The 23,427-nt window shown below is 36.0% G+C and overlaps 2 long non-coding RNA genes across 3 annotated transcripts in view; one reads left to right on the top strand and one right to left on the bottom strand.

The window, feature by feature from the left end:
- LOC123384510 overlaps positions 1–20,746 on the bottom strand; it is a 174,165-nt gene extending 153,419 nt beyond the window's left edge. Inside the window, exon 1 of the long non-coding RNA XR_006595690.1 lies at positions 20,631–20,746. This is a non-coding gene — a long non-coding RNA (uncharacterized LOC123384510). The remainder of the gene's footprint in view (positions 1–20,630) is intronic.
- Positions 20,747–20,804: 58 nt separating this feature from the next.
- Positions 20,805–23,427, top strand: part of LOC123384509 — a 472,056-nt gene continuing 469,433 nt past the window's right edge. For both annotated transcript variants that reach the window (XR_006595688.1, XR_006595689.1), the window contains exon 1: positions 20,805–21,074. This is a non-coding gene — a long non-coding RNA (uncharacterized LOC123384509). The remainder of the gene's footprint in view (positions 21,075–23,427) is intronic.

Raw genomic sequence — 23,427 nt, 5'->3', positions numbered from 1 at the left:
GAAAGGAGGGGCAGATATATGTAACAATTGCAAGTCCAGATTTGAGTAACTAAAGTTAAAATGAGAGGAAAAAAGATAATTGTAATAATGACTTATAGTTTATAAGATGTTTTTATATAACATCCTCTTTAATGCAAAGAGCAAGAGAGTCTATGAAAAGTGGCAAGAGAAAGCATATAGGAACAGAAAAGAGATTGCGTTGGGCGGAGGTGGTCAAGGAAACACAGATAAGATTTAAGTTTAAAAGGAAGAACATATCAAGTAAAAGAGTAATGTGAACAAAACCTGAGGCAGGAAATCAAAACTGTGTATGGCAGAATGCATAGTACCGTTTACGTAGGGTTTTATAGAGTGTATAAATAATAGAATTCTGCTGTTAAAAGAGATAACTTGTAAAATACAAGCCAGAAATATTTACCTCAGATTATTTATAGCCATGAATGCCTGACTAAAGAATTCCGTTGCTACTCTCTTGGTTAATGGTTTTCAAACTTTTATTTTGTTATTCTTGCTCTTTTTTATAGTTTTAAGGCTTCTTTTGAAAGAAAGTTTATGCAGAATTATAAACTATGAGAGAAGAAGAAAGGGAGGAAGGAACAGAGGGAGGGAGGTGGGGGGAGAAGGAGAGAGAGAGAGAGAGAGAGAAGAGAGAGTCCTGACTTCTTAGCCACTCCTCAAGGGGCCCTATCTCACACTGATGTAACTCTAGGCTCCACAGAACAGTTTGAAACTCACTATTCCGGATAATCAAAAAGCTTTAATTTTTGTGTGTGTGAAGAAAATTTACTGTAATTAATAAAATGGAAACATAGATTTTTCTAAGACCAGTGAAGAAAGCAGAAATTCCCATTGGACTTCAAAGCTTCCTTTTCCATGGGTTAATCGTACCTGCTAATGGGTCAGTCACCAGAGAGCACCAGTTATCCAACAGCTGCTCTTTACAGCCACAGCAATGGCACACACTAACTCTGCCAATTTGATACTTAATTTTACTGAGGATGAGAGTATAATGCAAGAGAAATAAATACAAAGACTATTGAAAAATCTACATGTTTAGTCTTACAAGATGTGCTCTAATTTTCTTCAGGTTATGATTTATTATGAGGACCTCTTCCTTCCTGGCTCCCAGTCTTCCCACCTCCAAAAAATGGTGCCATCTGGACATCTGCTTCTCTCAAGGCACCAAGAGCTCCAAGAGACAGTGAAAGCTCCAGAGAATCAGGAAATACGTTGCTCTACTGCGTACTTACCTTCTCAGTTTCCATTTCCATCTGATACCTGAGCACTGAGAATTAATTTCACAACTGCAGGAAACCGCAGCGTTTAACATTAGCTGTTCATAACTTCATCTCAGACTAAAAATCATCTCAGTGTCATTCAACATGCCCCAAATTCATTCACACCAATGTACCTTTTTATCATATAGAGGTAAGCAGAAGACAAGAAAACAGTACTCCAGGAAAGATGCCAGAGTCCAGAGAAGTTAGAGCATTAACTGATGTTGTTGTAGCAGGAGTGGGAAGAAAAAGATAGGCAGGTTACATATCTGAGGAAGAATGGACATATTTAGTGACTGCTGAGACATGGGTAGAGAAGGTGAAAGAAGTAAACAGATGCTCAGATCGCCAACCCTGAAGGCTGGAAGAAAGGGATGACAACTCTACAAATGAGATATTCAGAAGGGTGAAAAAGTTTGCGTGAAAGTGAGTTTAGTTTTAAATATGTTGATGACTTTGAGGTGTTGGTGAGAAGTCCACAGAGATTTGTCTTTCAAAAAATGAAAAATATGGGATTAGATTTCTTAAAATAAGGCTGGGCTGAAGATTAGTTCCCTGAGGACTTCATTTCAGAAAAGGCATTGAATGACCTCTATCTGGATCCTCTCAATAAGAACTCTATGACTCATGGTTTCAATCCATTTATATTGCCTAATTCATAATTTTTCATATCTACTTTCCTTACTAAAACATTCAAATCATAGCTTTGAACATAGAAAGAATGAGTTTTAATTTAGTTCTTGGAAAGAACAAGGTGCACTGACCATTGAAGTCTATCTAAAAAGAGCTATAAGAACTGAGAAATTGCATGCTTTGGAGATACTAGAGAAAATTGATTTTTTACTTGCTAACGTGAAGTGCACATTTTTGCTGAAAATACCCATAGCTTTAGCAGCAGAGTGGTAGCAAATGGTTTACTCAGACTTCTAGCACTTTAGCATTCATCAAACCTAGACAGCAAATTTTGGGGAATTTCCTAGATCCTTGGCAATGCACTTCCCCATTTTAACCAGGTGTTTCTACTTCTCTCTCATTTGTGGATTCAGGATGCTAGACTCTTTAATATTAGATCTTGGAAATGATAGGGAACAAGTAGTCTCTGACATAGAAGGCTTTTATATTGGCATCCAGCTCCATTCATATCCTGGTACTTGTGATTTTTAGGCGCATTCTTGCCTGTACTTTGATGAAAGTCTGAACACCGTAATCACTTATTTCTTGCTTGCTTATTGAATTACTGATTTCTGTAATAGCCTTTGAGATATTAGATTCTTACAATAGTAGCTCCTTGTGCTACATTCTTCACAATTTTGAAAAATGAAATTAAATAAAATTAGAGATTCTATTTTGGTTCTTCATACATCCATATGTACATTTTGGTTCTTCATACATCCATATGTGCATTCTGAACCCTTTACAGAGCCTTGAACAGGTTTCAGGTTCACACTGAGGAAGGCCTTGGAAATACCATGGATTTGCTCTGGAGCAGTATTTCTTAAATTTCTGTGATAAAGGGTCAGTTTTTATTTACTTTCCAATCTGTCACAGACTGAAACTTTTATATAATACCCTGTACACAAGACAAATCTACAGATCACATGCTTGAATGACATGGCAAAGTCAGGTTGCTACATATATTTCTAAAAATTGTTCTAAATTTCTAGTTATTCATTGTGAATCAGTAACAAACTTAAAAAAATAAAACATTAGTTATTTGTTTTTGTGGACAGTCCCAGTCCATGAGCCAACATTTCAGTTGCACTGCATTTAGAATATATGCAAATATATTAAAGTTCCATCAATCTTAGAAGTGTTTTAAGGGTAAAAGTAAAAAAAAAAAGTACACCCAAGATCCCTCAAAGCTGTATTTACCATATTATTAAATGTCATTGTTTAGTTATTCCTCTCTGTAACCTTAATCCCTAATATCTTTGAATAAAATAATAAACAATAATTATATCTTGCACTATTTACTGAATGCTTACTATACACCAGGGACCAAGATAAACAATTTAGAGATCTTATTGAATTTAATGTTCACATCAACCTTATGAGGTAAGTAATTTATAGATGAAGACTTGAGGTATAGCAAAGTTAATTATCTTTTCAAAGTCACACAACTTCACCACTACAGAGTAAAACCAGCCAAAGCATTTGCATCCCCCCAAATAAAAATTAATTAGATTACAACCTTGTCTATTCTCCAGCTCTGAGAATATACTCTGGGTATTGGGTTGGATTCACAGTTCCCAATTATCCTGTAAAAATTATTATAGACACAAATTCCAACCTGTAGGTCATTATACCATGGTCCTCTACATACTGATTATGGGTAATAAGCTGTAATTAACTCCAGAACCCAAGCAAATGCACAGAACTACAGAAGATGCAAGGATCATTTGTGCATGTATTATTCATGAACAACCATGGAGCAAGGAAGAAACCAAAATAAAATTAATCTCACTTAGATTTATATACTTTCCCTTAGGTTGACAGAGGCAGATTATGAAATATTTTATGGTAGTCTTGAAATTTGACCATATATCCTCATCTCTCCAAAAATGTGCTGAATATGATTTCTCATTTTAATAGTTGATAAAGGGTGACACTCTTAATTTCATGAACTTCCCATTACAGGAAATATTCAATATAGTGTGAGTGGAGACTCTGTTTTTTGTTCTCCTTTACACATCTCTAATTATGAGACAAAACTCAGCAGTAGTTTGGACCCCTATAGCAAATAACAAAGTTTTATAGAGAAGTTAAATCCCTATGTTGTACACCCAAAACTAATGTAACATTGTATGTCAACTATACTCAAATAAAAACAAATAATAAAAAAAAAACCAAGGTTTTAACAGTATAATGGAAACCATGAAAACATTTCATCCCTCAAATTCTGTCAGGGAATCCTGGGGAGATATTCACAACTAACAAAAAACGTGCATATTTGCCAAGGTCGGTTATTATTCTGTCTGTATTTTATTAGACTCACAAAATCGTATTTTAAACTAGTGGTGACACTAGTTGTCTAGTCTCCTGGAGACACTTTATAAAAACAAAGCATTTAAAAGCAGTAATGTGTTCAGGTAACTCTGTAAGTTACTTTTGTGTTTGTTTAGGTTTTCACAGGGCAACTTTAAACTTAAAATTCACCCAGCTAACTATGTGTATTTTAAATATTTTACAGGTAGGTGGCCTCCTGTATTTATAATAGTTGTTGGCAGACTTGCAGCTCACAATGGTAGGTGGTAGGTGCTATGCTGACATTTGCAATCATTCTCTGAGGTACTGGTTCAAGGACAAAGCGTATCATGAGGACATGCAGTCAGCAGCTGGTAGTCATGGAAAAAAGAATTTATCTTGTATTGTGTCACTTCCTTCTGGTGTGTGGGTGAATTGGAAGGTGATGATGAATATGCAGTGGCCACTAACTGTCATCTAAATCCAGGTGTCAGGACAAGGTATAAGAGTGGAGGCAGATATGCTGATGTGTGCAATTACATGTGCATTCATTATTATGCTCATTAATAGAGACTCCTCCCTCTCCTCTGTCTTAGTGCCAAACCTCTCCTCATTCTTCTCCTCTGTGCCCATATTTTCTTTTTTAGTTTAGTATACTTGGCATCCTTTCTGGTGTGGGGCATCAGTACATTTAGATTTCCAACTACCTCTCATAAAAATGCAAATGATCTTTAAAAAGTTCTCTACATGTGTGTACATACACATGATCCGATTCACAACTTGGAAAGACTTAGGATCCTATTGTGATTATTTAAAAACACATCCACAGATTTTTTTGATGCTCTTATATTCAAAAAGAGAAGCATAATTCCCCTCTCCCTAAATGTAGGCCACATTTAGTGATTCACACTTAACAAATAGAAAGTGACAGAAAAGAGAATGTGTGATGTCCAAGATTAAGACATAAAAGACATCATGTTTTTCTCCTCACTCTCTGGGATTACTTTCCAGCTGCCACATCATGAAGACACTCAAGCAGCCCTATGGAGAGGCGCCCTAAGCAATAACCCTATGGCAACGTACTGAGCAAGGAGCTGAGGTGTCAGGCTAACAGCCCTGTGGGTTACCATCTTGGAAGCAAATTTCCAGCACTTGTCCACCCTTCAGATGACAGCAGCCCTGGCCAACTATGTGAGATCTTTAGCTTGAATCACTTACGTAGGCCCCTCTTGGATTTTTAAAAAAAATTTAAAAAAACAGTAGACCCACAACATTACATTACTTTCAGGTGTACAACTTAATGATTTGACAGCTCTATACTTTATGTTATGTTCACCACAGTGCAGCTACCATCTGTCACCATACAACACTGTTACAGCACCGTTGACTACATTCTCTATGCTGTACCTTTTATCCCTGTGACTTGTTCATTCCATAACTGGAAGCCTGAACCTCCCTCTCCCTTTCACCCATCCCTCTTTTGATTTTTGACTCTCATAAAATGTTTCAGAAAATAAACATTTATTGTTTAAAATTTTTTAAATGTTTATTCATATTTTGAGAGAGAGAGACACAGCACAAGCAGGGAAGGGGCAGAGAAAGAGGAAAACACAGAATTTGAAGCAGGGTCCAGGCTCTGAGCTGTTAGCACACAGCCTGATGCAGGACTCAAACCCACAAACCACGAGATCATGACCTGGGCCAAAGTCAGTTGCTTAACCGACTAAGCCACCCAGGCGCCCCAGAAGATTTGTTGTTTTAAACTGAGGTCATTAATTCTAAGGTAATTTGTCTTGCAGCAATAAGCAATAGGTATGCCCATGCTTCCTTATGTAATCTGGTTGGACAGTGTCTAAGTCTATGTCATCCAGTGTGGCTAAGCCATTGCAATGATTTTGACAAAACCACAAGGAAAGATGCAGAATGATGGCAAGGGCCCCCCGACACTAAAACATGCCTAACCACGTGTCATAAGGTTCTGCCTGCAATGGCAATTTATTTTTGTAAATCACTCTACACTTAGTGGAATTCAATGCATAAATGTAAATACTAGGCAATGTGTCATTTGTTACTTTAGCTGTTGTGTCTTGAACATCTACTATATGCCAGTATATATTCTAGATACAGTTAATCCAAAGATACAAAAACTAACATAATTGATCCCTTGCTAAAAAGATTATTTAATTAAGGGATATGTAAACCTGCACAGTATTTCTTTTAAAAAAATTTTTTTGATGTTTATTTATTTTTGATAGAACGCAAGTGGCAGGGGAGGAGAAAACAGAGAAGGAGACACAGAATCTGAAGCAGGTTACAGGCTCTGAGCTGTCAGCACAGAGCCTGAGGTGGGGCTCGAACTCACAAGTCGTGAGAACATGACCTGGGACAAAGTCAGTCGCCCAACCAACTGAGCCACCCAGGTGCCCCATCCTACACAATATTTCTATTTGGAAAATGTAAAATATACCTACTGTAGAATGTATAGTAGCTCCTTAAATGGAAAACAATTGAAAGATTCAATCAAAAATTGAATCTCCTTGCCTGTGTCTCTCTCCTCCTCTCTCTGTGCACGTACGTGTGCGTGCGTGCATGTGTGTGTCTCCATGTGTGTATGTATAGAGAATAATTTGTGTTCAGGAATCATCTACTCGTTTTGTCATTTCCTATTTCCTGGGGATATAATATTAGTATGGCTTCAATGCAGAAACAAGAACGATAAAGCAAAATGAGCAAGATACTAGAGGTCATATACCTCAGCTATTCTCTAAATTTGCCCTTGACGAGTTATATGTCTTTGGGAGAGTCACAGTGTTTCTAGAAAACCTTTACACAGTAATGCTGTGGTGTGTGTGTGTCTCTCTCTCGCTCCCTCAAATTATTCTTGCTGAGTAAACAAGGGCACCATTATTCATAATTCCCAGTAGTGCTCTGTTTCAAGGGCTTTTTGTTTGTTTAAAAGTAAGGTGCAGTTGTTCATAAATCTATGTTTTAAAGTACTTCTCTAGCTTGTCTCTTGTGGCCATAGTGCCTCCATCTTTTCTTTTTATATTGACTTATGCAATTACTCCCTCTTCTTTTCTCCAATCTTAGTAAGAATCGCATGGGGTGGAAAAGTTAACTGATATGTGCACATACGCCATCCTCCATGACCTTACCTAATGCCACAAGATAAATGTCGACAGTAGTCATAAACTGGATTTCTGATTTTCAGTTTTCCATCTTTAAAATGGGGTCATGTCCTCCATGAGTCAATCAACCACTACTAAGATTAAATATTCATTGTAAATTGCCCTTACTCCTTTAAAAATTTTTTTTAAATGTTTACTCATTTTTGAGACAGAGAGACACAGAGCATGAACAGCAGAGGGGCAGAGAGAGAGGGAGACACAGAATCCGAAACAGGCTCTAGGCTCTGAGCTGTCAGCACAGAGCCCAACGTGGGGCTTGAACTCACGGACTGCGAGATCATGACCTGAGCCGAAGTTGGATGCTTAACCGACTGAGCTACCCAGGCGCCCCAAAATTGTCCCTATTCCTAATACTGTGCTGTGATATTTTGGAAAAATCTACCCATGGGTCTGTGAAATTATGTCTTTATATGTGAAATATGAGTAGTGCTACTGGCGTCCATTATTTTAATAGATGTGTTCCTGAAAACTTCTTACAAATTTGCATATCATGTTTACTATTTACCCATATTTATACATATTTTTGTATAATTACTGTAATTTTTTGCATTATTTTCTCACATCATTTTATATCATATTTCTTCATAGTCCATGAAGCAAATGACACCTCTCAATCTAGCAACACAATTCTCAAGAATAAAAAATCAAGGCTTAAAATACAATAAGGCACACAGGTTGCAAAGGAGGAACCATAAAGCTTATAAGCAGAAAAAAAAAAAATTACTGTCATATGTTTTCTGTATAAGAAAAACTAACAGAGTCTCAAGAGAATACTCCAATGCAGATAATTATATGCATGGTAGTTAAGAAAGGGAATAAGAGACACCAGGCTAAAGTTATTGTTCTATTCTATTGGGCAGAAAGAGACTGAGGGAGTAGTCAGGGCACAATGGGCAGGAATCAACAAGTTTGTAAATTACTCCTGAATGCCTCACATGCTCGCCTCTGACAACAAATGACAAATACTCACTGCTGAGTTACTTTTTAACTGTGGAGAAATAATTCATTTGCTTGACATTGCTCTCCCACAAAGGGGGGGCTTCTGTTGTTTCACCTTTGCAATTTAAACATTTATAGTAAAATTAAATTCTATTACTTATTGTGGCTGTGTACCAACATAAACTGCCATTAATCACAAAGGCAGAAAATACAAAGGAGTGATTTCAATGCTGTGTCTTTTAGGGATTGAAAAGGAGCAGGAAATCAAATGCACAACTGGAAAGAATAGGGACTAGACAATGGCAGAAACAGAAGAACCATGCATTTTGGGACCTTTTATGTTAAAAGTTTTAATAAATTACCCTGTAATTCAGAGCACACGTATTGAATTTGTAATATGTTATTTTGGGTAACAAATACAGAACTTGATTAAGTAAATGCTGTGTTACTTCTACAGCTGGCACTACTGTGGGCAAAAGTTTTTTTTTTTTTTAAACTTAATAAGGAAAGTGTTTCACCTGTACTTGTTACCAAGAAGTTATGTTCTTATTTACAGTTTTCACTTTATCTTGTGATCTGAGTTGGTAACATTGAAATGGAGAAATCCTTGGCTTAGAAGCATCCTGGATTCTTAGAGACCTGGGTCTACCACCTGCTCTCTATGTGTTATGTGTACTCTCTGTGGCACTTTTTAAAAATATCCATAGATTATTTTCATTCCTCCTATCAAGAAAAAGGATTTAGGGGCACCTGGGTGGCTCAGTTGGTTAAGCATCTGACTCCGGATTTCAGCTCAGGTCATGATCTCATGGTTTGTGAGTTCAAGCCTTGCATTGGGCTCTGTGCTTGACAGAGTGAAGCCTGCTTGAGATCCTTTCTCTCTCCCTGCCCCTCCTGCATTCTCTCTCTCTCTCTCAAAATAAATAAACTTAAAAAATAAAGGAGAGGGATTTATATCCACTCCCTTGAAAATGGTCAAGGCTTTGGGATGGTTTTGAGCAGCAGAGAAAAGCAATGCAGTTTCTTTATTGTTCTGCTTAAATATTCACTCTTGAAGGGTTTAGCTGTCTTGTAGGAGTTTGACTGCACTGTTATGCTGACATATTGTGGGGAAGCCCAAGTCTTCGCCTTAAGAGACAACACTGAAGAATCACAGGTAAAGAGTCTAAGACTTCACAAGAAGAGAGAGGTTCCTGGAGAGTCCTGCTGGGCTATTATACCATAGTTCTAGATCTAGCCATGCTTTAGCTGCAACTGGATGAGAGAACCAAGCTATAACTCCCCAACTGAGTGTTCTCTGAATTTCTGAATCACAGAATTCAACAGAGAGAATAAAGTAACTGTTATTTTTTTAAGTCACTAAATTTTGAAGAGATTTGTTAGGGAGCATTCTCTGGACCTCAGTAAAACAAAGACAGTTGCTGTATCGCAGGGAAGACAAGAGGTGCAGATATATGTATATCATCTGACACAGAGCAGGCATTCAGTAAATTAGAGTAATTATACTACCAAAATTTTATACTTTATATAAATCCTTTATACTTTATATACTTTATACTTTATATAAAGGCTTGATAAATAGAGGAAAACTTTCTGTCAAAATTCCATCTTCCTAGAGTAACAGCATGAAATTCTCTACAACTGAGTTGCTCAAATTGAATTTGATTTGCTTAAATCCAATTCAGTCTGTCTCAAACTATACATAAATGCCTGGATTGGGAAAGTAGTCCAGTGTCAGTCAATCTGGGCTTTCTTCCCATCTTGGATATTCCCAGAACTACAGAGAAAGTACCTTGTTCTGAAAGGAGTTTCACTCTTGATCAGGAAAGGCCCTGGGTATCATTGCTTTGTTCCTGGATGTTGTATCTCTCCTTGTGTTTTCCCACCTCTGTCTAACAGAGCTACCCAAGGCAGAATTTTGCAAGGCTCATTTATAGTGGTCCTTCCCATTCTCTGTGGGTCTCCTTCCCCAGTGATTGTATCGAAGTAGGAATCTTTGCTGAACCTATAATTTTAGTTCCCTTCTCCACAGTGGCAGCAAAGTTATTTTTTCATACCCAATGCACCAAATATTCTCACTAATCTTTGCTCCCATATAATATCCTCTAAGGAGAATCAGCTGGGAGAACTATGGTTAACTATAGTCAGGCATCAGAATGCATAACAATGAAAGAGCCCCTTTCTAATGGAAACAATTCTAGCACCATTCTAGGACTTTTGGTATAATATAATTTCACTTAATATTTAATAATAAGCGTTTCATGTTTTTACATTGATTTCCTAAGTACAATTTATTCCACACTTGCATTAAAAAATAATTTTCCTATTGTTTTATTTATTGGTTTTTATATATTAAAATATAATTATAACCCCTGGACTATTCTACAGTACTTTGTTTGCATATTTTGTTGAAAAAGAGCAAAAGTAAAATGACTGATATTCTTTGATTTTGATCAAATTACCTAGCATTTAAATTTTTTTTCAACGTTTATTTATTTTTAGGACAGAGAGAGAGCATGAACAGGGGAGGGTCAGAGAGAGAGGGAGACACAGAATGGGAAACAGGCTCCAGGCTCTGAGCCATCAGCCCAGAGCCCGACGCGGGGCTCGAACTCACGGACCGCAAGATCGTGACCTGGCTGAAGTCGGACGCTTAACCGACTGCGCCACCCAGGCGCCCCCCCTAGCATTTAATAACAGCTACTATTCTTCATTTTATATGCAAACATGTGTTTATAGGTCTAAGTACATCTTATGTATATATATACACGTAGGTACATAAGATATATGTATGTGTATGAATACAAATTTGGCATGGTATATGCTACTGACATTGTGCTAATTACAATGAATGACCTCAAAATATCTAACTTTTCTAGTGAATTTAAAACAATAGGAAATAATGCAATTTTTTATTAATTGGTTGTTCAATTCCTCGGCCAAATTAATTTGGATTTCAACCTTGTGCCATGCCACAGTTTTACTACTAAACAGCTATTAACAATGGCTTAAAAAATCTTCCACAGATTTATGAATTCATCATTACAAAATAATTCCATGTCATTAACAACTTAAAGGCAAAGTTTATCATTTCCCCAAGCAATACAAAAATTTAAGACCTAGTTATGATTTGTTGATTGCTAGACAATTTATTCTATTTTCTGTGTTACACTCAGGGGAAAGATATGGAAACAATTCCTATTTACTGTTATTACTCAGATTGATATATGTTTATTTAGTGTGGTTCCATGAAAAAAGAAGAGATCATAAAATGGACAATTCTGTTCTCAGAGTCCCTTTGGAAATCAAGCATTCATAGAAAATAACATTCCTACACTTAAGGAAAAGATGTCTTTCTTATTTTCCTCAAGTTTCACATTATGCACAAAACACTTGCTTAGAGTTATACAATTTATGGGACTGTTGCCTTAAAATTCTGCCCTGACAATAACGGCTTGGAAATCATTCTGTCTGCTGCTCCCCTCAATGCAGCACACATAGCCAGTCTCCGTTTGTATTTATCGTGGTTTTCAAGCATTGGTTCCCAGTAAGAATAAAAGGAGAAAAGAATAATGAGATGTGGTCACACAGACTTCTTTTGCCAACACATTATGTTTGAGTATAATATTGTGTGGAGCCTTTCTTCTCATACTGTTAAGTTCTTTAGTCACATAGGATCCTAGGGATTCGGCATCCTTTGACTTTCTGATTTTTAAAATAATATCTGTGATTTCTTTTTGTCTGTTCCCCTGGATAATGCCCACATTTTTCACTCATATGAATAGAGACCTAGAAGTAACTGTGGCTGTTCTGTGGAATCATGGAGATGGTATAGTACAGTTTCTTATTTTACCAGGAGGCAGAAAAATGGCAACTTGCTCAAAGGCAAATGGCTAGCTGGAAGCTGAGCTGAATTTTACATTTCAAAGTTATGTCCACCGTAAAATACTACATTTCCCACATTGGTAAAAAATAGGAAGGCTGCCACATATTTGGTAAAAGTAAATTTAAAAATAGTCTTACACATTTGAAGTGTTTTTCAGATCTTGTGTAACAACATAAGAAACTGAAGAATTAACATGTGCGGAGATTGGTTGTAGCTCTAGTAACTGGAATGAAGAAATGGCCATGGGAGGGACACGAGTCAACTTTCTCAGGTTGTATGTAATCTCCCGAAAAATGCTGTTATTTGCTAGGTTTTGATATCAAGGTTAATATAGCTTGTAAAATAAATGGAGATGTTTCTTCTCCACTCTTTGCAGTAAAACACATTAAGAACCATAGATAGTATCTGTTTCCTGATGTTATACTAATACTTACTTAAAAATCTTCTGAACAGACACACCACTCTTAAGTTTGCTTTATTGCTAATTGCTAGAAATATTTGTCATTAGAACTTTTAAAATAAATTTTGAGTTAATTTTAGACATACATTTTATCAAAATTTTAAATGTTAGCATAAATCCATTTACTTTCTTTGGCTCATTAATTTCTTTGGTTTATTCATATTTTTCCCTTGCTCTCATAATCAGCTGCACTAGGTTATACATTTCAAAAAATTCTATTTTATTAGCTTTATGTTGTGATGCCAGCTCTTTGCTTTCTGTATGCTTCACTTTTCTGTTTTAAAAATAATTTCTGCTTTTTTCTTTATTAACTTTTTCTCCCTCGCCTTAACTCATTTTGTTTGTAATTTCCTAGCCTGTTTATTTTAATATTTATTGAGTTTGCATTCTTTGTAACAATGAAAACATTTAAAACTATGAATTATATCATGTGTAATTTTGAAAAATTTGTCCAAAGATTAGATAAATGCACACTCATATGCTACATCATAGATGAATACATATTAATGCAGATATATGTTCTCAATATATGTTCAATGAGTAGCTTACAGAATTAAATTGCAGTTGTACAATTTGTATAGCTGGGTTATATTTACATGCTTTTTAAGCTTAACTTTTAATTTTTAATTTTTCTATATTTAGTGTGAATTGTTCTTGTATTAAGAAATATAATGGCACTTCCTGTGGGATTTTAGTTCCAGGAGGAAATAAGCTACATTTCTTTTCTCAACATCATGTACTCTATTGGTAGCACCATGCTAACCACATAGCTGTTCCTCAAGTATCTGAAGCATCAAATTGAATTCACATACTTTTAAATACCCAATACCCAAGGCTATTCATGTTTCTCAGAGATAGGACTCTGTATCTTTGGACATTATTGATAACACTAACTTGGCATAATCTTACTCATTTTCCTTCTAGACTCATTAATATTAGCCTACATTGGAGTTCAGAAATCCTGGCCACATGACCAAGGATGACATTACACTGTAAGCCTAGGAATACACTCAATACATTTCCTAACAGATCTCTAAAACAGTCTTCTGGCAAACAAACTCCCTTCAATTGGTCAACTGTGAGAAAATTACACTGAGATAACATGGAAGTTGAGACTGCTACAGGGATTGACAGAAATTGTGGAAATTTTGAAAGCCTCTGAGAACTGTGAGCAAGCATGGACCCGAAGAGATGCTGCCATTTCCAGCAGGGAAATTGCTACCATTTTGATATGTCAAAAATGGGGGCTAATGCCTCTATCCTCTATCATTATTGGAAGCTGCTGTTCCTGAAGTTACTATATTGGATTTTCAACCACAGTTTTATTATCCTACCTCACCCTTGCCAGAGCTGCCAGAGGTTTCCAAAGCTGAGCTACTGCTGATTTTTCAACACATAGGCTAAGCTCTCCAAAGTATGACTTTGCAGTATTTCAGCAGAGTCTATTGGGATTTAATACAAATCACCATCTCTGTCACTGATCAAAAGTCACTTTCTGTCATTCACTGCATGGACTTCCTGGATCGCTGTTCTTTTTTTTTTTGTTTTTTGTTTTTGTTTATTTATTTTTGAGAGAGAGAGTGTGTGAGCGAGAGAGAGCACGAACAGGGGAGGGGCAGAGAGAGACAGAGAGGAGGACACAGAATCCGAAGCAGCTCCAGGCTCTGAGCTGTCAGCACAGAGCCCAACGCGTGTCTCGAACTCATGAGCCATGAGATCATGACCTAAGCTGAAGTTGGATGCTTAACTTACTGAGCCATCCAGGTGCCCCAATGTTGGTATTCCTAAATGTTTGTTCCCTTCCTATCTCCACTCAAAGGTGTCTAACACCCACCAACACAACAAGATTGTGGTGGCCTGACATCTCCTCAGGCTGTTTTGCTGATTGAGGATGAGGTATGCATATTTGTCCTTGCACACATTAATTCTTCAATATTCTTCAGTTTTGTCTATATATTTAACTCATTTTCTGAATTGAATGCCTATTATATACCTGATTCTTTGTTAGACTGTGGGGTTGGAAAAGAAGACAAGCATGATTCCTGCCATGTTACAGCGGTAAATGTAGGGAGAAAAGAAGTACGCAAAGTAATATGAACACATAAAAGGGGAAATTCAAAAAATTATGACTCTCTAGACCAGACATCTAGTTGGCATACTGAGAACATATGCCCAAGTATGATGAAAGAAACCTTATTATTGCTGGAAAACAGGAAAATATGCCATCTTACCAAGAAGGTTAACAATTGAATAATGACTGAACAACAGAAAATAGGATAAAATTAGTAGATGCATCAAAGCAAAGCAAACACAAGCTCAAGAGGGTTGACAGAAGTAGCTGTTGGGTACCAAGTAAAAGGCCATTTATATGAATTAAGTTATTAAATCCTCAGTGAGGTAGATAAAAAATTTTTCATTCTAGTCTTACAGATGATGAAACTGGATCCCAGAGAGTTGATGTAACTTGCCTAAATTCAGACAGCTAAAAGTGGAGAAGATGCGCTATGGCACTCAGGGGTTCGGCTCACAGCCCATGTCCCTAACCATGGCATTTTACGGAGTCCTGAGGTAAAATTTAAGCAGAAATCTAACCAATTATCTTGCATGGAAAAGCACAAATATGAAAATCAACGGATAGAAAGAGCTGGAATATTTCCCCAACTTCTGCTTTGCCAATTGAGTAGGTATTCATGCTAGGCAGAAGATAAAATTCTGGAAGAGATGGATGGCTATTTTTCTTTTCTTTTTTCTTTTTCCAGATTAAGAAAAGGCTTGATTGATTTAGCCCATATCATTTAGTTTTAAGTCCACAAAATTGAAATAATAGCAATAATAATATTTTAATGTTTGTAAACATTTTAGTGTAGTCAATTTATAGCTTTTATTACAATAAATGCCAATATCACCCAGAAATTAATTATAATAATTATTGTTACAGTGTTAATTAAAATGTTACAGGTATGAAAAAAGGTAGAGGAGGCCATTTAAGGAAGGGCCAATCATCACCATTTCCAGACTAGTTCATAGGAAGAGGAAATGCCACTCTCAAAGGATGAATTGTTCTATGATACCTTTAGTGAGTAGTCACAATGTTTCTGTGTCTCAAGTAAAGTATGCTCTATTCCATTGTACCACCTTTGTGTCCTATGTGGTGCTGGGGATACTGTAACTGTATCAAAAAATGTGAAAAATGAATAAATTAATTATAGTGTATATTTACTTAAACTAAAAATAAGGAGAGACTAGAAAGCAGACTTCATGGTTTCTATTTTGATGTCTCTCTTTAGTTTCTTAAATAAAAGATGAAATATAGTACTTTTTTTTCTTTTTTATTATCAAAAAATAGTTTTTAACATTTATTTATTATTGAGAGACAGAGGGAGACAGAGCATGAGCATGGGAGGGGCAGAGACAGAGAGGGAGACACAGAATCCAAAGCAGGCTCCAGGCTCAGAGCTGTCAACACAGAGCCCAATGCGGGGCTGGAACCCACAAACCACGAGATGTGACCTGAGCGGAGGTTGGATGCCCAGGTGACTGAGCGACCCAGGTGTCCATTCTTTTTTTCTTTTTAAAGTCACCTTTACCATCACTAAATGAGTGAGGCTTTTAAATTATTAGTGAATCTTCTGTGCTACTTATTTAAACTTCTTTCAAGTTGTTGAAATTTACTAGTAATAATCATTAAAGACATTGAATCTTTTGAGGAGCTCAAAGATTCAAGGCTTTGATATCTATATGTATGTGTAGGTACACACACACTCAAACTTGTTTCTTCTTGACATTTTCAAATGTCTTTGGATATATTAAATACTATTATGCAAGTATAAGCAACCTTTTTCTTTTTCTAGAAATGTACTTTAGAGAGCCTGAATGAAATTTTTGGTTGAAAATGCTTGAAATGAGGCAACTATAATTAAGGTAGTTTGATACGAGCAGGAAGTATGCCAGATATTTCTTTTCTATTATTCTAATGCTCTATTTTTAAAATTTACAAACTTGTTTCCTTTGCCAAAGAGATGGGAAACATACATTTTAAGAAGAAAACATGCAGACTATTACCAGTGAATTAATTTTGTTTCCTCAAACATTGTGAAGACAGTGTGATCCAATTTAAGCAACCTGAAGAAAAACAGGTGGTATTCAGTTTTTCAAATCCTTGAGGATTGCATATATAGACTGAAATTTTTGAAATACTATCTGAATAGTGATTAAATCATTGCTCTGTTTATACCTGGAGTTTTTATCTTTAATAGATATTCTACCATATTAAGATATTTCAGAAATCCTTTTTATTTCCACAGCTTCTATAGAGACTATCACTTTTCTGTGACATATTAAAAGCAAATCAAAGACATATTATTTTAATATCATTTACCTTTGATTGAGGGAGTAAATACATTAAGCTCACTATTTTATGATCAGGAACTAAAGTATTTATGCAAGTAGCTAACAAATATGACTCTTCATCTTAGGATTTATCGCAAAGGCTGTCAGTCCAAAGTCCCTTTCCCCCACTTAGTGATGGCCCATTACCTACTAGTAGAGCTGCCTGTAAAATGGAGGAGGGTGATACTTGTTAGGGGTTTATATTCTTTAAAACAGTCCATGTACAGCAAACAAATGTACTTCTGTTAGGATAGAAACCCGTACAGGCATCTGGAGTAAGCCAAGGGAACAAGATTAATTGTAGAAAAACAATGATCACTTAGCACTTTTTGGAAAATGAAACATTGCAAAAAGCTGTGTTTAGTGCCAGTTTTTTTTTTTTTTAAGAAAATAATCTATATTTTAGATTTGGAGTCTCCTTGTAGTCTTAGCTCATAAAGCGTCAGGTATCATGAGTGGTCTTCTGGTCTACTCAATTCAGATTTGGTGTATGTTGAATTCTTTGCCACCCACAGCCTAGCTCTCCAACAGGCACAATCACGGAAGGACTCTTCCTACGTATTCCTCAATGCACCACTTGATTGGGTCGAAAAGACCACCGTTACCAATTTAAACATGCTGACCTCATTGCTCCTCCTCCCCACCAAACATTTTGGTACAAAGACTGTGAACAGAATCCTATCATTTATCTGCTCCCTGCAATAAGTGGGAGGTATTTCTCCTTGGCAGAGTCTGTGGGTGGAGCCTTGCCTTAATTCTGACTGTAATAATGAGGTAGTGTCCCTCCCACTCCTCATCTCACAGTGGCCATGGAGACTGCATGATGAATCCCTAACAACCATCCCTACCCTGCACAAACAAGAGCAGAGATCTCCTCCCCTGCCACCTACTCACTTTTTCAGAGACCTTATGGGTGGAGCCCTGTCCTCTGGGTAGCAGACAAGTAGGGTGGACTAGATTAGCACTACAAAAGTTTTGTTCAAACTGACAATGGAACCATGGTGTACAAAAACTGGCCAGGAAATGCAGTTTGATCATAAATAGGTTGGCTACCGTCTAAAGTAGAATATATAAATAGGAACAAAATTTCAAAATATAATTGCCAAAGCACGTAAGATAAAATTATTTGTCAAACCCCAAACCAGGAAAATCTTAAGTTGAATGAGAAAAGTTAATTAACAGACACCAACACTGAGAATAGCACATATGTTGAAACTTGGAACATGAAGAGTGAGGAGGAGGAGTAAAAAGGGTAAATGTATTGGTAAATAGAAGACTTTTCTTCTCCTCCCAAGTTTTTAAAATTATGCTTGACAGTTAAGAACAATAATCATAAAGCTGTCTGGTGTGGTTCTCAATGTAGGTAGACAACCATGTTTTAAAAAACATAGTAAAGGGAGGTGGTTAAATGACCTAAATTCTAAGATCTAAGCTACATCTTACTCGAGGCGCAAAATACTCAAACTTCTAGGTGCTTTCCTTTTGTTGTCATCACTCACCATGTTTGTTCCCTATAGGCTTTTTTTTTTTTTCAGCAAAGTTTCTTTAACTACTCATTGGTCAATATTTCTTAATTGTCTTTAATTGATTCTAAAGTTTGTTTTTATGGGAAGATTTCTTATAAAGCCACCATTAACCTGAGTACTGCTTCTTTTTTCTTTATATGCATATTATTTCTACAGAAAAGTAAACAAACATTATTTTGGTGATTCAGAAATCTGAATTACTTTGACAAAATTTAAGCATATATCCATATCTTAAATTTCAGGATTTTTTTATAGTACTCTTTAAACTAGAAGTCATCTTTCTTCTATAGTAATTGTATAATGGATTAAATCCAATCCTTCTAAAATTAATTGAGAATCACTACTTTAGAGATTTAAATTGAAAAATATGTTCTAACTTTCTAAAAAAAAGGTGTTGGCAGCTAATGTGTATGTGCATCTCCCCTTAAAACTGCTTTCTTGATATTTGCATATTTTTCCTAGAGGAGAAGTAGCTGTGAAGAAACCACAAATTCTCCATATAAGCTAAGGAAGGTTCTGGTTTGGAAATGGCTCAGTATTATTCTGTTAAGAGAACACTTTCATAGTACATATCAGCAAATTATAGAATTCAATAACAACCTGATAACCACAATAGTGGGAAAAGACACCCAAAGACTTGGATTAGAATTAGAATGTCTAGATGAACATAAAAACCATCTGTAAATTAGAGATATATTTGGGGCAAATGAATCAAATATGCTATTGCTAAAGATAAATTACAGTTCATATCCTACCAAAACAAAATAGATTTAATTCAAAATTAGAAAAGAAAAACATAATAGTTTTAAGCAAACAAACCATTAAAACTTAAATAACACATGTGTGTAATTATTTTAAGTCTATGGTAGCCATGCCCAAAGAACTCCTGAATTTCATTTTAGTTGGTAAGTGTGAGAATTCACACAGGTAAGGAAATTGCCAATTACCAACTGTCTGATTCACTTTCTGTAAAAGAGAAACCTTTGTATATTATGCAAACCCAATCATAGAGCAGTTTCCTAATAAATCCACAGTGGACAAGTAAAAACATAACTGAATCAATAAATACATGAATAAAAGTCCTGAAGCCTTCAATTCAACGGAGCAGAGCACCCTTGCAAGACAAAACCTCAGTATCCATGTTCTTTTACTATTTTCTTTATGAAAACAAGCCAATAAAAGAAAAAGAAATGTATTTAATTTTTATTAAAACAACAAAAACCAAATGCACACCAAACAAAAAGAACAAAACCACCAACAAGAAGCCACCCTGTGATATGAAACAGTTTAGAAAAACATAGTTAATAATAACTTTTATTTATTTCTTTACTTTCCACAGGTAGCTGGTCAAATAAGGAATTAAACTCAACTGGTTCATACTCCATTAAAACATTCCACTAATTTAAAAGTAACACCTATAAGTTGTGGATTATACATTTGAATTTGCTTTGTGCTTTTTTAGTCATTTTTCCCCATTTGGAGTATGCAGCTGGATTATATATGAAGACCATTTCCCTAATACTTAAATGTTTGTATTTACTTTGTATATATTTTTGCAAATATGAGTTTTAGTGATCACAGAATAAAGGTTTACACAAAAAATAAAAATATCCTTGTTGGGCATTCGTGATATTTAAAACTGACACTTTCAGAAAATTTCTGTGAATATCCTTTATATAAATGTTTCAGAATTTTTGCCAAGTGTATACACCTGTGTCACCATCACCCAAATGAAGAAACACATGCTACCAGTATCACAAGTAACCACTGTTCTCCCTTATGACTACATCCTTCTTTGTCAATAGGAAGCACTGTTCCAATTTCTGCCACCACAGAATAATTTTGCCTATTTTTGTATTTATTTCAATGGAATTACTTTGTGTCTAGATCCTTGGGTTCGATCCTATGTTTGGGATTAAGCCATATTGTCGTCGCCTATAGCAACAATTTTGTTTCTGCTGCTTGTAAAGTGTTACATATACAACATAGGAGCATACTTACTATCGGAGGAGGTCGTGGAGAGGACCCGACCGCCGGCTGACCCTGTGAATCAGACTCTGGCCGAGGGAGGCTCCTCACCTCCTGCCCTGTCCTTGGACTGTGCCCTTCCGGCTACCGTTCCCGCCCCGGAGCCCTTTCACAGACCAAGCCTTAAAATAGTAATGTGCTGCTGAGACCGACCACCTGGACCCCCGGCTGACCGGAAGCTGGACCCCGGCAACTTAGAGGTTCCTCATTCTCTTCCCTCAGCTTGGAAAGTACGTTCCGCCCTCGGTTCCCACCGCCGGAGCCGTTTTTAAGAACACAGGCGTGAGGGAGCAATGTGACTTTGAGACTATCTGCACCACTTAAGCCCATCTTAAGGCCTTTAGATAAACTTCTGGGATTCTGGTGGGCGAATGCGAAGCCCTCCTCGACTTGCGGGCACCCAAGACAAACCCCACTGTAAGTTCCTTTCCTTACGAAGCCTGCCACCTCCCCGTCTGGAGGGGCCTGCTTCCTTCTTCAGCTTGTCCTTGCCCTCTGTATACACAGCCAGTTTTGAATTTTACCCGGGAAGCTCCTGGGACTGTGAAACATCCCATACATATATAATGTATTTTTCTATTTTGTTAGCGTACGTTTTGGTTGTTTAGGAACAGAATTGCTTGGCCGTAAGACCAAAGCATACTAGGCTTTAATATTGCCAAAGGATTTTGCAAAGTGGTGAAATGGATTTATATTGCCACCCACAGTGCTTATTTCGTTTGGGTCATTTCCTTGAGAGTACTTTGTGTTATCTTTTTCTTTGTTTGATTTTTATTTATTTTTTAAAGTTTATTTATTTATTTTGAGAGAGAGAGGAGAGAGAGAGCACTAGCAGGGGAGGGGCAGAGAGAGAGAGAGAGAGGATCCCAAGCAAGCTTTGCCCTATCAGCGGGGAGCCAGTCATGGGGCTCATATCACTGAAAGGCAAGATCAAGACCTAAGCCTAAACCAAGAGTCTTAACCGAGCATCCAGGCGCCCCTGTATTTTATTTAAATCATAGCCATTATATTGCATGTATAGTGTTATATCATGGTGGTTTTAATTTAAAATTCCTTGTGATTTGATGTTGAACATTTTTAATGTATATATTTAATATAGAATATATTATTTAACATATTTGAATATGTGATTTTGTAAAATGACTGTCCCAGTCTTTGCATATTTTCGTACTGGATTTTTTAATTTTTTAATTTATTGACGTTTTAAATATAACATGCTTATGAATGCCTTGTCAGATACATATATTGTCCATATCTTCTTGCAATCTCTCTTACCCTTTCATTCATTCAATGTTATCTTCATTTTAATGAAGTCCAAAGCACCATTGAAAAAAAAACTATATTTTGAGAGAACTGTAGAATGAAGAGAGCCGGCAGATGCCAGATGATACAGATTAATGTCAGTAATAAGGCATATTAGCATCAGGTACCCCTAATGTGACTCACTGAATGGGAAACATCCTCTGGTGTTTTTGAGAAAAATGTATTATACAAGTTCATTAGGAGAAAACATCAAATGAACTCAAATTGAGGGGCATTATGCAAAGTAATTTATCAATATTCTTCCAAAGTGTCAAAATCATGAAAGAAAAAGAAAGTGAAAAGCTGTTTAGGCTCACTTCATGATATAATTAGTACTTTTCCATTTGCATTTAATAACTATTTTGGAGGAGATATTTTAAGATAATACAAACATGCTGTGCTTTCACTCATCATTTTAGCATCTGTTACTAGATCTTGCCTGTAAAAATTGTTATCGTGGTCGTCTACGGAGATTTTCTATTTCCCTGATTTCTTCTACATTTGTCATTTATTTGTGATTACTTCCATTTGAGACTCTGGTTAAAAATTATATGTCCTTCTTAAGCTCATAAATATATTGCCGTTTGTTATCCTCAATAAACTCGATTGTCTGATCTTTCATATTTAGACTATCAGCGAAATGTTTACCTTTTTTGTATGGTGTGAGGTATGAGTCAGAATCATTTTTTTTTCCATATGGAAATTCAATGACCCAAGACTTTGTTTGGAAGCATTTTCCCCCTTATATGGCAGTGCCAACTTTGTCATAAATTCAGTATAAATGTATGTGCAGGCTTATTTCCGTTCTCTGTTTTCTATTTATATATTGGTATTGAGGTTTTTAACATCTTTCATTATATTGTTTGCTCTGTAATGATTTTTGATGCTATTGAAAATGGTATCATTGTTATGATTTTGCATTCTAATTATTTGTTGCTGGTATGCAGTAACAAATTTTTATTTTTATTTTATTTTTATTTTTTTTCATGGTGTGCTTTCTTTTTAATTTTAAAAAAAATTTTTTTATTTTTTCAATATATGAAATTTATTGTCAAATTGGTTTCCATACAACACCCAATGCTCATCCCAAAAGGTGCCCTCCTCAATAGCCACCACCCATCCCCCATCAACCTTTAGTTTGTTCTCAGTTTTTAAGAGTCTCTTATGCTTTGGCTCTCTCCCACTCTAACTGCAGTAACAAATTTTTAAACCATACTGACCTTAAATCTAGCAATCTTCCTAATTCAATTTTAATAGGTTTCCTGTAGATTCTTCTACATTTTCTTCTTTTGTTTCCTTTATATAATTATTATACATTTTATTTTTTCTTTCAGTATTGTTGTGTTAGAAATTCTAGTAATATATGACTAGAATTAGTGATATGAAATTTTCCTCATTCCAATTTTGAGAGGAAAGTTTTTGTACACTACTAAGTATGTTGTTTGCTGCAAAGATTTGGTTTTTGTAA

Source organism: Felis catus, chromosome A3 (genome assembly GCF_018350175.1).
Source record: "Felis catus isolate Fca126 chromosome A3, F.catus_Fca126_mat1.0, whole genome shotgun sequence".
Taxonomy (NCBI): Eukaryota; Metazoa; Chordata; class Mammalia; order Carnivora; family Felidae; genus Felis; species Felis catus.
The sequence above is the reverse complement of the archived record's forward strand: the minus strand, read 5'-3'. Positions and strand labels throughout refer to the sequence as shown.